Raw genomic sequence first — 13,338 nt, 5'->3', positions numbered from 1 at the left:
CTTGTGTTGAGATTTAATCTCCAGGTGAGGGATTAGAAGACGGAAACCTAATCTAATTCTGGTCGGAAACGGGACCTTGGGAAGTGATTAGATGATGCATTCAGAATGATTACACTGCACTGCCTTAGGATTCTGCTGTCCCAACCAGCAGAAAGAGCCTCATTAGATGCAGGCTCTAGATGTCTCACCTCCAGAACTATGAGCTGAATAAACCTTTATTCTTTACCAGTTACCCAGTCTGTGGTGTTCAGTCATACCAACAGAAAACAGACTAAGACACATGCTATGTAAACAGACACAGTGAGGACATCTGCGTGAATCAGTCTTGGCACTCAGGAGAGGATGGGAAATCTCTGAGAATCTGGCCTACAAGCCAGTGCTCGCCCACGTTTGGGGCCTGAGTACACACAGCACGGCCCAAAATAACTCAAGCGGAAGTGGTTTCAGATGGAGGTGTACCTGGCCCTGAAAACGCAAATTCTTCAAAAGGAAATCAACTCAGATCTAGGTCATCACAGAAAGTGAGTTGCTAAAAGGTTAAAAAAAAAAAAAATGGGCATCTCAAAATCACATATGCATGGTGCATTTGTGTGCCTGGTGTGCACACAGAGAGAAAATACATACATGGGGTAGAAAGGACCTACGGAATCATAAAGGGGAGTTCCTCTCCAGCACCCCTGAAGAGTGGCTGGCTTCCCACATAGTGTGAAGGTCAAGGACTCATTCTGGTTTCTTGAGAAGGAACTGGGCACCAAGGGCAGCTTTGGGACCCCGGCTGCTCTCTTCCTTATGGACCTCAATGCTGCGCTCCCCATTTCTTCCAGCAGCCACAGTCTGTGGGTCCCCCGGAATTTCTGCTGGCCTTGCACACCATGCCGTCATCCACAACAGTTGTCCAACAGCCTGGGATGGCAGAGAGGCTATCTCCTTCTGGCGCTAGCCATTTGTTGCAGGAGTCAGACACCCCCTCATTTCTTGGGTTCTGGAGGTCCCCTCTTCGAAGAATCTTTCCTGTCACAATCCCCCAAAGTACCCACTTCCCTGCTGGCCTGGAATCCTCCCACTGCGTCTGTGTAACTCAGTCCTTGTCTCCGGGACTTTGGGGTGGTGGCAGCTGGGACCAGACCAGACCTCTCTTCCTGCTTTCCTAAAGATGGGCCTGCAGGAGAGATGAGGAGAACCTGCTCCTGCTATTCAGGATGAGGCCTGGATACCAGTAGCACCGGCCTCCCTGGAGATTGAAAGAAATGCAGAATCTAGGGCCACTTAGGCCTGCTGAATCAGCATCTGCATTTTAACAAGATCACCCCCTCCTGCCCTCCCTGAAGCTAGGGAGGTGGTTCCTGCCTGCATACCTGCAAGGCTGAGAAGGCCTGAGGTGAACTGACTTAAGGATACCCTGAAGAAAACCATCCCAGAGCCCAGGCAGGCTGCTGTCCTGGGTCCCTTCCATGCAGGTGCCCCAGCCCAAGGCCTCAGGAGGGCTGGGTGCCCACCCCAGGCCGGCCTCACACCCTGGCCATGAGTTTGCTTTGAGCACTCAGCCTCCCCTGCTCTGCCCCACCCCCCATGGAGCCAGTGTCCAGGGGAGCTGGCAGGTATATCACTGTGGGACAGATTTCACTCACACCATGCCAGCCCAGCCCTGCTGGGCCCATGGACACACACACCCTGAGGGACTAAGTGACTCATCCAGGATCACACAGCTACCAACTGGTAGAGCAGGGAATTAGGCGCAGGCCCATAGGACCCTCACTGAGGGCCACAGTGGAGGAGAAGAGAGGAGGGAATATGTATGTCCCAGGTCCTCTGAGGCCACTTCAATCATCTGTTTTCAGATAAGGGAAACTGAGGTCTAGTGCAATGAATTGCTCTAGGTCACAGAGAGAGACAGGGACAGCACCAGAACCAGACCAAGGGTGTCCATGTCAAGGTGACATGCTCTGAGAGGGTTCAAGCCCCAGGGAACCCTTGGGGGTCACCCTGCTGGCCCTGGGCATACAGAGTCAGTGTCCAGGCCCAGGCAGGGCCACCAGCATGGCCTGGCTTCCTGGCTCTAGGCCACCAGCTCAGCTCAGGGTGGGCTTTGGCCCCCAGCTGTGAGTTTGCTTTGGAGCAGTTAAGTCAGGGTCTGTGCCCCCTGCTGGCGGGGTTGGGGGGCTCCCAATGCGTCCCCAGTGGCCCTCCCTCAGGAGCTGAGCGGCTCCTCCAAATGCTTCTTTTCTGGCACCTTCCTGCTTAGTCACACACCCGCCCATTGCCTTTGGGGCCCAACAATGTCACCACCTGTTTTGTCATCTGCTTACTAATTTCCTTTAAATAGTGGGCTCCTCTTACTTATGCAAATTTATTTTAAAAAGGAACGTCCTATTATTATCCTAAACAGAAAATCAAAATCATGCTACCATTAGCAGGGAGCTGTAAAAATAAACACAGCGAACCATGACGCGGTTATCACCCTGACAGGCCTCTGCCGCAGACAGGTTGCTGGAGGTCCTTGAGTTTGGGGTTTTTTTTTTGCTTTTTCTTTCCAGTGCTCAGGACGGAACCCAGAACCTTGGACAGGTTAGGCAGGTGCTCCGTGGCTGAGCTACACCTCCAGTCCAGAGGGCCCTGAGAGAGACAGAAACGGACAGATGGGAGCAAGCGCGAGAGAGCTGGTATGAGCCGGGTGAGGCTTCCCTTTGGTGTCCTGAAGGGGGACTGACAAATCCTGGCATGTGGTCCTGCGTCCAGCATCACCGCAGACCAGCTGAGTCTCACCGGAGCACCCCAAGCTGCCTCTTCTCATCCCCAACCCTGGTTTCCAGTCCCCAAGCTCTGTTTCAGGCCTGCTGGCTCCCCAGCTCCTAAGGCTTGGGCTTCATCCCCCACTTAGGAGGTGAACCTAAGGCTCAGCTCCTGACTTCAAAGTAATACTTACAGGTAACAGGGACAGAGAGAGGGAGTGTTCTGATTGGTCACAGCCTGCACCTGCGACTGTCGTCCGATGGTGCCACACCACCTAGCTGTGCTGCCTGGAACAGCAAGAGGCCTGCCCTGAGCCACCGCGGCCCGGCAGCACCAGAGCGAGCCTCTCGCCGTGTCCCTCCCAGGCCGGGTGACAGCTGAGGGCACAGCAGTGACCAGGACTGACCCAGTCTCTGCCTCATAGGGGCAGTGGTCAGAAAACACTCACAAAGCGTGTGGAAGCCAGGACAGAAGCATGGAGCTCAGCCAGGGGACTGGAGAGGGCTTCTCAGAACAGGAGCTGCTCCAGGAAGTCACCCCATGCAGGCGGGGTCCTCCTTGGAGTGTCGGGAGGGAGGACACAGGCAGGGGGATGCTGGAGCTCAGCCCTCAGGCCGGAGCCTCCTCTGGCCACTGGAATTCTCAGTTCACATCTGCCGAGCATGCCCTTGCCCTGACGTGTCACCCCAGCTGTGCCACTCAGGGAATGGGTCAAAAGTCAAAGCCTGGCATGGTACCTCTAGGCCATTCCCCATTGCCGGTGACTGGCTCACTGTAGGGGAAAGAGCACACAGACCTTCAGTTACAAGTGATGAAACTCCCAGACGGTGTTGTCTGTGTCGTCCAGAACTGGACCAGCTTCCAGCCAGGTAGCATCCATGGACTCAGACTCGGCCATCCCGTCTCTGGCTTTCTCGCTTTTGCTTTCCCCGCCTCTGAGTTCTGCTTTCCTTTGCTCGCCTTCTGTCCTCATGCTGACAAGATAGCTGTAGCAGCTCCAGGATCGCATACATGCTCCCTTCTTAGCAACTCCGGAAGTCTCCTTTGCCCAGGGTTCTGGAGAGGGGAGGGCAGTGCCTCGGCCCTGGAGTGCACAACGACAATTAGTGAGCAGCCATGAACGGAAGTAGATCTTCAGCACACTGTTTTGTGACTTGCTTTTTAAATTAAAACTACATACCATGAGCCCTTCCCTATAACTGATAATATTCTTGCATGCTATTTTTAGAGGTTTCATTGTATTCTAATACCGATGCTATTATGGTGTAGATCTGGGGCGGCTCCCCAAGGCCTCACGTGTTTGGAAGGTGACTGGGTCATGGGGGCATTGGATCAGTCTGCTGAGTTCACAGCTGACTTGGCATTGGGAGGCAGGGCCTGGTTAGAGGTGGGCGCTGGGGGCGTGGCCTGAAGGGTTTAGCTCCACCCCTCCTCCCTTCTCTCTCTGCTTCTGGGCCTCCCTAAGGTGAGCAGCTTTCTTCTGCACCCGGCCCTTCCGCCATTTCTGCATTGCAGCCTGCCAGCCGAGGGCTGAAACTTCTCACACTGAAGCAAATTAAACTTCTTGTTAAATTGAGGGTGTCAGGTATTTTGAACTGATGACAACAAAGTAACTAAGATGTTCCGGTTATTTTAACCATACACGGTAATGATCCTCATTTTCTTTTTTCAGGCAATACTGCAGCAAGCACCATAACCCGTATAGTTTTTGTTTGTTTGCTTTCTGTTTTGTTTTGTTTTTGAGACAGAGTCTCCCTATGCAGTTCAGGCTGGCCTTGAGCTCACTTTGTAGCCCAGGCTGGTCTCAAACTCACAACAATTCTCCTGCCTCAGCCTCCCGAATGCTAGGATTACAGGTGTGTGCCACCATGCCCAGCCCCATATAGCTTTTTGTATTTGCACACTCTTACAGCACTCTCTAACAATGGCATTTCTGAACTTCTAAACACTTTTCCTTTTAGCTTAAAAAAATTATTTACTTATTTTGTGGTGCTGGGAATGGAACCCTAGGGCCTTGCAGATGCTAAACATGGACTGTACCACTGAGCTATGCGCTGAGCTCTGATTTTATTTTTTAATTGACAAGTAAAAGCTGTGCGTATTCAAGCTGGGTACACGGCACAGGCCTGTAGTTCCAGCACTTTGGGAGGCTGAGGCAGGAGGCTCACAAGTTCAAGTCCTGCCTGGGCAACTTAGTGAGACATGTCTCAAACTAAAAAATAAAAAGGGCTGGGATGTCACTCCGTGGCGGAGAATCCCTGAATTCCGTACCCTGTACCACAAAAAGAAAAAAAAAAATGTGTTTCTTATAAATTATCTATATTTTCAGTGATCTTTTATATTTACTTAATTTTTCTTGCTCCGGGCTCACTCCTCTACCAGCTAAGTGTGCGACACGCCCATTCCTTGAATCTCCCCTAACTCCGGATTTCTAAACTATTTTTAATAGTTTAATCTTTGTCCCTTTCCACCGGACACTTAGAGTGAGGAAGCCTCTGGGCTCCGACCCTGCCATCCACATAGTGACCAGCAGAGGGCGCTGCAGCCCGGCGACTCCAAAGGCTCCGCTGGCCCGCAGAGCTGGAGAGAAGAAAGGAACGCAATGACGGGCGGGTGGGCATCGCTCTTGGAGGAGAGAAACACGACTGCGTAAAGCCCTGCGAAGGGGTTTGAAGCAACGCTAGGGAGAAAGAACTTTACCGGGAAGGTGCTGATGCTTTGCTACTTCCCTAACTGCCCACCTAGGCAGGGCTTGAAATTATGCCTCAGCTTCCTAGTGTGGGGTCTACAGGCATGCGCCAACACACCAGGCTGCGTTCACACTTTTATTAAAATATTGTGTTGTAGCACAGAGGTACAATTGCCTAAAATATAAACGTGCAGCTTTGCACGTTATTACTAAGCAAATATCCTTGTAACCCCCACTCAAGAACTAATCACCCCAAATCACTCCCACCTGGGGTTCAGGACCTTGCCTTCTCCTTCCTCCCTCTATCCTCTCACTGCCCCAGTAGGCGGAAGGACCCTGCCCCCATCTGTAAGGGGAGCCTGGGTCTGTACAAAACAGGGCAGAAAACAGGGTGCTTCCCCCATGCTCAGGTGTCCTGGAGGGGCTCCTGAGACAGAATGACCATAGATTGGTAAACTACAGCGTGGCGAGCTGCAGGGATGGCCCCAGCCCTCCAGCCCTCCCTGTCTTGTGTCATTTGTCCCATCTTGGCGGTTCCTCTCGTTAAAGGGGCAGGGTGACTTTCTCTGCATCTGAGTCTGCCCATCCTAGACAGTGGCCTAAGCCAGCATTATGAGGCAGGAAAGATGGTGTAATGGTTTAGATCTACGGTGTCCCTCAAGAGCCTGGTGTGTTCAGGGGGGGAGCTTTGGAGAGTGACCGGATCATGGGTGCGCTGTCCCGTACTCATCAGAGGGCTCATCCACTGAAGAATTCAGAGCTGACCTGCTGCTAGGAATGGGGTCTACACAGAAGAGCCTAGTCACCAGTGGTGGGACCTGGAAGGGGGCGTCTCCCTCCTCCCTGGCTCTCCCTTCTCTCGCTGCTTCCTGGCCACAGACTGGAAGCGTGAGCCAAAAGAAACTCCTCCCCCTTTGAGTTGTGGGTGTTGGGTGTTAGGTCTCAGTCAGGAGAAAGTGGCCGAGACACATGCTGCGCCTGCTCCAAGCCTCGACCTCAGGAGACCTTGTGTGTTCCACTTGCCCTCATGAGCTTCTCCCACTGTTGTGAGAAGAATATCCCCAGTTGGCCATCAGAGATATGTGACAAGATGACCCATGGAGGTCAGCTGGGGGCAGCTGAGGTTGCTGACCACCAGTCAACTCCCAAACACATGGACGAGCCCAGGGAAGGTCAGCCGTCTCTCAGCCCGGTGAGTTGTGAACTCACATCATGAATTATAGTTTTAAGCCCCTGAAGTGTGGGGCCGTTTGTTATGTAAAAATAGCTGACTGATACATTGTCCCTGTGAGGTCTGGGGACTTATTTTAAGGGCTTCTTGAAAGAAGTGACCAGACTGGGAAGTGACCAGTGCCACATCTTCCCCGTGGTCCTACCTTTCCTGGATTCTCCCCAGCCTAATTTATTTATTTATTTACTTATTTATCTATTTATTTATATTCTGACACACTGCGTTGCCCAGACTAGACTCTAACTTGCAATCATCCTGCCTCAGCCTCCTAAGTAGCTGGGATTATCAGTGTGTGCCACCACAGCCAGCTCCCATTTATTTTTTATAGCCTGTGAGTTTGCCCTATCTTGGACTGCAGCTTCTAAAACCGTGAGCCAACATAAGTCTTTCTTTCCTGATAGTGATCCTCGCACTTTGTCCTGGGGACAGAACTCCAGCAGCCACACCGTGGGAAGTGTCTCGGGCCCCTCTGGGACACAGTGCACCCCCTACCTCTGCAGCCCTCAGGCTCCATGCTTGGTTTCACGCTCGGAGGTCACTGCCCCAAAATTCTTCATGATTTCTGAACGAGAGCCTTGAATTTTTGTTTTGCCCTAGGACTTGTAAATTAGGTGGCCATCCTGGTGTCTGGCAGACAGCAGTCACTCCGTAAATCCTTGCTGGAGAGTGCACGGCACCTTGGGGAATAGACCCTGTGCTCTGCCCTCCCCCAAACCTCCTTCTGAGGGGTGGCCAGGGCCCCACCCAGGCCTAAGAAGGAAGGCAAAAGGGGGAAATGGCAGGGCAGACGGGGTATGGGCAAGGGATTCGGGTCAAACCGGAGTCCTCTGACTCCTCCCTGCGGCCCCAGGTCCCTGCCGACAGCTCAGAAACAGTAGCAGCAAAGCCCTAGAGCCAGGAGGCGCTGGGGCCAGCGGACGGGGATCCCTGCTGGCCCCCCCACTCCAGCTCTGCATGCTCAGAAACAGCTGTGCTGAACTCATGTCTGCCCGGTGCACCGGGAGACCAGGCACACACCTGGGTGACCCACATGGGGAGGGCCTCGGGTTCTGCTGGTCCGGGCTGAGCCAGAGTGGGGTGCAGCCCACCCCAGGGTCCCTCCTTAAACCTCTGAGCCTCAGTCCGGGCTGTCCAGCCCTGTTCCCTCCCCCAGCCCCAAACTCTCTGCTTCTTATAAGGGGAGGCTGCTTTCTTAGTGCTTCCGGTGCGCCGCAGAACCAGCCAGAAGGGCCTGGCGAGGTGCCGGTGCCTGTGTTCACTGTATTGCTATTTTTCCTGCTATGGACAGATACTATTTTCTTTTACTTATGGGGAGGGTAAATATCCTGCAGTGCATTCATGTTCCGAAAGGCGATCTGTGTAATTAATGGCCAGGGTGACAACGATACCAGAAATCCTGGAGCAGGTCCCGGGGAAGGAGCAAGGGAGTTCTGGGCTGGGAGCTGCTAGAGAACAGACACTGAGGCTCAGGGAGCGGACAGGCCTGCAGCCACACGCCCTCTCCGGCTCCCAGAGCAGCGCGCTCTCCCTGTGACCCCGCAGCCTTCCCTGCTGCAACCCCCGGTGATTCTGGAAACCGCTGACACCAAGACACCTTCCCCACCTTGGTCCCACGGCTGTTTAAAAACCCAAGCTGCAAGGGCTGGGGATTTAGCTCAGCAGTACAGCGCCTGCCTGCCAAGCACAAGGTCTTGCGTTCAATTCCCGGTACTGGAAAAACAAAAACGAAAAGAAAACCCAAGCTGCAGCGGCAGGCAGGGTGCAGGGCTCACCCCGCTTCACAAAGCTCAGACAAGCAAGCCTGGCGCCCGGAGTCATGTTTCTACTCATCTGCCTTCGCTGCCTTCCTCTCAGCAAATCTCCCCAGCTTGCATTTAAAATGCTCCTTCTCCTTTTGCTGTGATCAAAGGAGTCGCTTGTTCCCCTGATAGGTGACAAAAGATGTCAGAGAGACTTGGGAGAGCATGCAGTTGCCACCCCTTCCTTTCGCCTGGGGGAAGGGGAGCCGCTGAGGCTGGCGGCTCTCCGGACGGGGCTGCAGAGATAAGGGTACGGCCAAGCAGGCACAGAGAGGGGACCCCCACCCCGCGGCAGGCTGATAGTCTGGTGCCAGGAGCTGACATCAGTTGGGAGCCCCCAAGTGCATTTCCCCTTCTGCTGAGCAGAGCTCCCCAAATTTGCTGTAGGGTAACCACCCTTTTGGTGGTGTAGACTCCAGGCCAGCTCTACGGCTCTGTGTGTGACCCAGACCTGGCCAGCAGGGGTCTGGACCCAACTGGAACCAAAGAGGAGCATCGTGGGGCCCCTTTCAGACCCACTGCCCCTTTCTCTCCTGGCCTCCGTGTAGCAATGCAAACTTGGAGCTGCTAGGGATTTTGCCCAAGAGGGAGTGAGGAAATGGAGCCCCAGAAAAAAGAGAAATAGACATGGAGTCCTGATGGTCGTAATCTCCTGGATCAAGCCACACCTGAATGTGAAAAATCTCTTTTTTGCTTAACCTGTTGAATTTTTTCCTCTTCTTTGTGATGAGAGACAGGCATGTCCTGGCCACTTTTAGCATCTGGGCCTGTATCTTCAGGCACTTCACCTCCTTCAGTGACCCTCTTGCTTTGCCCTGAGAACTTGCTAATCCCTCTCTTCCGTCACCCACATTCCCAGGCTCATTGCACCAACACTGTGGAGGGCACAAGTCCAGATGGGGAAACTGAGGCCTGCTCAAGGGGTGTCTCACAAGGACGATTCCTGGAACGGGTCATGGCTTTGCAGTTGTCGCTGGGTGTCTTCCCATACATCCATCAGCCCTAAGGAATGGGTCAAAATCCCTGCAGTCCTATGACTCCTGCAACCTAGGTCACCTTCCTTGAACTTGACAGGCCCATTTTACAGGTTAGGAACTGAGGCAGCTGGGACAAGAAACATCTGGCACCTGCTCTCATCCCACACATGGTAAGCGCAGGGGCAGTCGAGGATCAACAGAAATCTCTGCCACCTACCTGGTCCCCACCACCTGCTGCAGCCCCTCGGCCTCTCTGCTGTGGATGGGCAGAAAGTGGGTGCACGCTCAGCCCTGTTCCCCATGGGCCCAGGCCTCAAGCAGCCCACAGCAGGGAAGGAGGGGACGAAGCAGACACTCAGCCAAGGTCCGCAGGCCCTGTTTCTGTGCTTCAGCCTGTCAACAGAGGCTCCACCCTTCCTGACTCACAGACTGCTTCCCTAGCAACCAGCCTTGAAGTAGACTCAGTTTTCTCACTTGTAGAGGACGGGAGAGAAGAGCTTCGCAGGTCACTGGTGAGGAGAACAGTGTCTCGCACTTGAGAAGGTTCAGAGTCTCCACACAGAAAGGCCAGTGTGGATGGATCCAAACTCCATCCTCCAGTTCCCCGGTTTGAAGCCTTTTAGGGGCTTTTCTCTTCCTTGTGTGGGGTGGAGTGGGGGTGCAGCCTCTCCCTCAAACTTCTAAACTTTGTACAAAAAGGAGGGATTGAAGTCAGGCCTAGTAGCACATGCCTGTAATCCCAGACACTCTGGGAGACTGAGGCAGGAGCACCACAGGTTCAAGCCCAGTCTGGGCAATTTAGCAATTTAATGAGACTTTGTCTTAAAATAAAAAATAAAGTAGGGTGTGGCAGTGCATGGCTGTAATCCCAGCACTTGAGGAAGCTGACAGGGGATGATTGCAAGTTCAAGACCCATGTGGGCGATTTAATGAAAATTTGTCTCAAAATTAAAAACAACTTTTTTAAAGGGGCTGGGGATGGAGTTTAGTGGTAGAGTGCTGGGTTTGATCCCCAGTATCACTAACTAACTAACTAACTGACTAACTAACTAGCTAAATAAATAAATAAAGGTCTGGGGATGTAGCTCAGTGCAAAGGCCCTGGGTTTAATCCCCAGTACAAGAAAACAAACAAACAAGAAAAAAAGTGGTGGAGAGCCCTTCTCAGCCATAGCCACCGTCAGCTGGGCCTGGCCTTAAGCCAACTGGGACCGCTCGAGACAACCTGACCTCCAGGCCGCCCCGTGGGTCCTGGTCCCTGGCTCAGGTTGTCCCAGGAGAGTCACAGTAGTGGCTCTGCCACAGAGGACAGGACGGGGCCAGCTCCGAGCCCTGTCCCCCACAGCCCTCCCCCGTACTCAGATGTGGTCACGGTGTGGTTGCCGGCCACCTTGGCCACCCTTAGAAACCTGATCCCAAGTCGCTGATTGAAACCGGGAAGGGGGTTTTAATCAGCCACAGGCTATTTAAGGAAAGATGAAAGCACAAGTGATAAACGTCATCTCCGAGAGGAGGTCGTTAAAGGAAGAGTGGGGCAGTGAGTGGCATCTTTCTTCGTTATGGGGCCGCCGGGTCTCTCCAGGGGAGTGGAGCCGCACCCGGCCTGTCCACTAAGGGGCGCTCACAACGCCATTGTGTCGGATGCGGCTCCCGAGCCCACACCACGCTAAACTTATAAATGTACGATGAATACTATTAATTACAGTTTTCAGATCAACAAAATGATCCTTCATTAACTTAATTGCCTCTTGTATTTTATCTGGAAATTACATTCTGTCCGCTCATCATCCCACATCTGAAGCCACCCGTCAGCGGGCGGCCGGTGATGCGCGGCAAGCCGCTTGCAGGAAGCCAGCCTATCCTCCTGTCCCTCCCCGACGGGCCGGAAGCCACAGGGCCCTCCAGAGTATTCCGTGTGCTCGTCGGGCAGGGAGCGGGGCTGGGAGACGGCAGCGATGGCGGTGGAGCTGGGCAGCCGCCACCCGCAGTCCCTGGTCAAGCTGGACCTCAGGTCAGATCAGACAGAACTGGACCCAAGTCAGGGTGCGTGGTGATGTGGTCGTTGTCGTCTACGTTGCTCTGGACCAGGGAGAGAACCCCGTCCCCACTGCTGGCAGCCTGGGATCGTCCCGCTCACACTGGCCAGTGGCTCAGGGCGTCATGAGCCCACTGCAGAGAGGGACAAACTAAATGTGGAAGAGAGAAAATGACCTTGGGACCGCAGAACAAACTGGCAGCAAAGCTGGGCCTCCAACTGGGCCCATCTGTCCCCCAAGGGACAGCCACACCCTTCGTGTGCCTGGGTGACAGATGCAACTGCAGAACTGTCATGTGGGGATTCTCACCCTGCTCCTCCATAGCCTGGAGGGTGCGCCCCTCCTTGCTGCCAGGGGGCATGACCCTGTGACTTGCCTAGGCCAATGAGATGGGAGTAGATGCCTGACCACCATAGCCCCTGCTTCCTGGGTGGTCAAGAGATGCTCAGAGCAGGGGAGGAGGGAGAAGGAGAAAGGAAGAGAGAAAGGAAGCACTGCCTTGCTTCCTAAAAGGTGCTCTGAAGATTTCACAGCTGGACCTGGCCCAAGGGCTGCTTTGCCTCCAGGGGCGTTTGGGATGCTGGCATCTCAGAGGCCCCGAGCAGGGAGGTGGCAGCGGCCAGCTCACTCCAGGAGCTCCCAGTCCAGACTGCACGCTCTCACAGGCCTGCCGTGGCTCTCTCTCAGTGTAACTCATCTCACTCTTCTCTCCTCTGCCCCAACGTGGCCCTAACGGCCCTATTTCAAGCCCTGTTACCTGACTTCATTCGGGCCTCAAAGGGCTCAGCATGGGCCGCATGATATGGCGCGTGTGCAAGAGACCAGGAATGGGCACATCTGCCCAGGCTGAGGCCAGGCAGGGCTCCCTGAAGGAGGTGCACCCCAGGCCCATGGACGCTTGCAGCTTCCACTGTGGCCCTCGGGGATGTTTCTGTGGGTCCGGACATGGGCAGATGGCACCATGTCTTCCTGTGTGATCTCCAGGTTTATCCAGCCCTATAGGAATCGAGGTGTCCACAGCCTCGAGTGAGGCTGGGGTCCGAGGGCACAGGCTGCAGCTGCTCTTCTGCAGGAGGACACCCAGGATCACACTCTCCCTGTGCAGAGGGGCTCTGCCCCTGCAGTGAGCTAGGCACCCTCGTGCTGGCCTGTGTCCTTCCACCTTACTCTCGCGCCCTCACCCCCCTCTGGGCATCACATCACCCCAAACCATCTGCCCCCAGGCCTTGTCCCAAGCCCCACTGTGGAGCCAGGCTAAGCCTGTAGGTGTCCACACCCAGAATAGAGGCCTTGTTTCTCTAAGTCCTCAGGGACACAAGCATCTTCCAGCCACTGAACCATCTCTGGGGCATTGTCTTTGTCCTCCTGGTCCAAAATGGTGGCTAGAATTCCAGCCATCACAATCTCCTTTCCATGCAGCAAAATAGGATTCTTTTCTTTTTTTCCTTTGGTACCGGGAATCGAACTCAGGACCTTGTGCTTGCCAGGCAGGCACTTGTGCCACTGAGCTATATCCCCAGGCCCCATACAGCAAAGTAGAAGAGACAAAGAAAAGAGATAACAAGTATAAGATATCCTTTTTCTTTTCTGGTGCTAGGGATGGAACCCAGGGCCTTTGCATTGAGTGACATACTCCGACCTTTTTACTAATTTTGAGACAGGGTTTCATTAAGCCATTAAGTTGTCCAGGCTGGGCGCAAACCTGCATTCCTGCTGCTTAGGGTTCCCGAGTGCGGGGATTACAGGCATGTGCCACCATGCCCAGCTATAAATAAGCTATCTTTCAGGAAGATTCCCAGGAGTTGCCTGCGGCATGACACTTAGCAGACACAGGACCAGAATTTAGCCATGATATTTAGTTGCAAAAGTGTGGCAGA

The sequence above is a fragment of the Chinchilla lanigera genome, unplaced genomic scaffold (assembly GCF_000276665.1).
Source record: "Chinchilla lanigera isolate Chin_1 unplaced genomic scaffold, ChiLan1.0 scaffold00032, whole genome shotgun sequence".
Taxonomy (NCBI): domain Eukaryota; kingdom Metazoa; phylum Chordata; class Mammalia; order Rodentia; family Chinchillidae; genus Chinchilla; species Chinchilla lanigera.
The sequence above is the reverse complement of the archived record's forward strand: the minus strand, read 5'-3'. Positions refer to the sequence as shown.